The 2,973-nt window shown below is 44.4% G+C and overlaps 1 long non-coding RNA gene across 1 annotated transcript; it reads left to right on the top strand.

Annotated features, from left to right (window-relative positions):
* The first annotated feature begins 1,054 nt into the window (after positions 1-1,054).
* LOC144587522 (uncharacterized) lies at positions 1,055-2,339 on the top strand. The gene is made up of 2 exons (XR_013542667.1): positions 1,055-2,204; positions 2,286-2,339. It is a non-coding gene; the product is annotated as an uncharacterized LOC144587522 (long non-coding RNA).
* The last annotated feature ends 634 nt before the right edge of the window (positions 2,340-2,973 follow it).

Below are 2,973 nucleotides of genomic sequence, written 5' to 3'. Positions count from 1 at the left end.
TATGGTGTATGCACTTGACTCCATTAGGATTGTGGTAGCCTTTCTGCTTATAGCTCTCCAGCTGTGGAAGATACGAGCTATCCATAGCTACTCTAGCACTTTTATACAGCTCAACAGGCAACAATGAACACAGGATGAGGACTGTGTATTCTGTCCAGAAACCTGTATGTGTTCGTTCATGAATGGCTGAGTGTCAATTCACCAAGCTGTCTGCCTATCAAGAGATCATGCCATGTCTGACCAGTTTAAGTCAGTTGCTGATTGCCGCTGATGTAATATTGTTGTGATAAATACAGATATGTTAAAGAGAATAAAAGCAGATGTTTGCTTTCCCCCCCCCAGGCTAGATGCATGCTGAATGCAATTCGTATCAGTACCCTCTGTTTATAGCTTTCATTCACTGCACTGGTGCCGTTGTTCTGAATTGTTCTTTGTATCTTACAACCGTTTTGTCTCTTTTGTGTCCAGGGAATTTCGTTTCTCAAAACTTCAACTGGAATTTTTTACATCTGACAAAAACCTCTGAAGAGAAGTATGATTAAACCCTAAGCATCTACACAGCAAAATCCAGATTGCTGATGGGGAGAATGTATACTTCTGGAGGCTTTTTGGAAGGTTGAATATTATTAAAGATGATTATCATTGTTTTTGCTCTTCAGTTTAAACTACCAGACAAACTATCCTTCTCTTCCTCCTACCTGTACTTCCCTAATAAACTCCTTTTGTTCTTGAGAAAAATTCTGCTCATTATTCATTTTGAAGTATATAAGATACTTTAAGATGTTTAGTAGTCAGAAAACAGAGAGGATTATACCCATTTCTGTTCAGGTGACACAGAACCAAAACTTGAAGGAGGAGAAAGAGCCTACAACCAAGAACCCTTTTCACTTAATATTAGCCCCAGCCGGGCCAAGAAGACATTCGCTATGAGGTGGGGTGCCCAAAAAGGGGCAGACCCAAACGCTTCTGATAGATTTGGGGATTGTTGTCCTTTAGGCTAACATGTAACCTAGTGGCATTAAAAAGAGGTGTCTAGGTGTTAAGAGAGAGTGCTTGTTGTTACATACAGCACTGATGTTACCTGTCTGTCATGGGTTTGGAGGGAAAGTTCCATCCTATGGGGAGTGGAAGGCGGGACATCAGGAGGAGGGGCTGTACTGTATATATATGTGAAGCGTGTGTGGAGAAGTTAAGAGGAGAAGAAGCAGCAGCTGGGAAGAAGAAGCTGGTGTGGGAGTCTGTGTGTCAGACAGGGTACTACTGTGTGTCAGTCAGTACCAACCTGATAGGTTCAGGTGTCTGTAGGGTTAGCCAGAACTGATAGGTTCAGGGTCTGTGCTTCAAGTTAAGTGTTCTGTGTGAAACAAACTGTGTGCATGTATGAATGAGACTAAGCCACGTTACTATATCTTATTCACCTGATCATTTTATTTTCCCTGTGTGTTGTTTAAATAAACCTTATTCTTTTATTTGTTGAAAATCCATCCCTGGTCTGTGTGACTTCTTATAGGGAATGGTTGGTGGCAGCTTAGTGAAACTGTGGCAGATCCCAGTAGGTCTGGGCTTGTCACATTGATTGGTGTCCAGCGTGTGGGATACGACTGGTCCAGTTGTCCAGTGGTCCAGCAAAGCCTTGGCAAGTGTGCCCAGAGCAAGGGGGGTCTAGTCAGGGACAATCTGAGAGCGCGTAGGTAATCTTCTAGGTGTGCCTCACGGGGAGGTGCACTAGTAGAAGAACGTGTAACCTCAGATTGGGGGCTAGATTAGGGAGCTCTGAGGCAACCTGTTTTTGGCGGGAAAAAAGCTGAGGCAAAACTGTGAAATAGCAGTGAGCTAGCTTGTCTGCTGAGAGGCCCAGCAGAGGGGGGTAGACTCTAGCTCGCAACTGTTGCAAGTTAGTGCTGAAGGACAGCAGCAATCTATAGGGAAAGCTGGTTCTGAGGCAAAAGAAAAAAAAAGTGGTCGCTTTATTTTGAGGCTTGACTTTTGAAAGCAGCCGGTTCTGAGGGGGGGATTATGCCCTTGACTCGAAGCCAAATGGCAGAAATGGGTGAAGTGAAAGACCCCCAGGTAGACCAAGGTTCTGAGGATGAATTTGGCTCAGTGCAGGGTGACAGCACGGGAGAACAGAACCCAGAACTCAGAAAATTGCTCATAGCCCAACAGCATGAACTGAGGATGAGGCAATTTGAAATGGAGGAAAGGTTAGAGAGAGAAAAAATGGAGGAAAGGGAAAGAGAGAAACAAAGGCAATTTGAAATAGAGAAAATGGAAAGAGCAGAAAGATTGGAGAGAGAGAAAATGGCGTTTGAATTAAGAAAATTGGAAATGATGAACCAGAACAATAATAACAATAGGGATTCTGAGGGAGGCCAATTGTCTAAAGCTGACCTGAAGAAATTCCCTGTGTACCACAAGGGAGATTGTCCTGAGGTGTTCTTTTCCCTAGTGGAAAGAGCGTTTGTGGACTTCTCAGTAAGGGAAACTGAGAAGATGACCATCATGCGATCTTTAATCAGTGGTAGCCTTGCTGAAGTTTATTCAGAGATGCCACAGGAACTGATGAAAGATTTTGCAGAGTTTAAAAAACTGGTGTTTGCAAGACATGGGATAAATGCGGAACAGCTGAGGCAAAGATTCAGGTCAATCACCAAGAAACCAGAGCAGACTTTTACCCAAGTGGGGGCCCAGTTGGTGAGGCTGCTAGAGAAATGGCTATCTCAGGAGGGGACAGAGACCTTTCAGCAGCTCAAAGATTTGATAGCGCTGGAACAGTTCTATTCAGTCCTGCATGGGGAACTGAAATTCCAGGTGAGGGAAAGGAAACCGAAATCTGTGGCAGAAGCAGCCGAGATCGCAGATTTTATTTCCCAAATAAGAAAGCCCTTGGGTGAGGGGAAAGCGATGGGGAAACCTAAAGAAACCTACAGCAAGTACTCTCAGGGACCAGGGAAAAGCCAGCAAGGGGGAGGG

This window comes from Pogona vitticeps, chromosome 1 (genome assembly GCF_051106095.1).
Source record: "Pogona vitticeps strain Pit_001003342236 chromosome 1, PviZW2.1, whole genome shotgun sequence".
NCBI lineage: Eukaryota > Metazoa > Chordata > Lepidosauria > Squamata > Agamidae > Pogona > Pogona vitticeps.
This window is presented reverse-complemented; position numbering and strand designations above follow the sequence as displayed.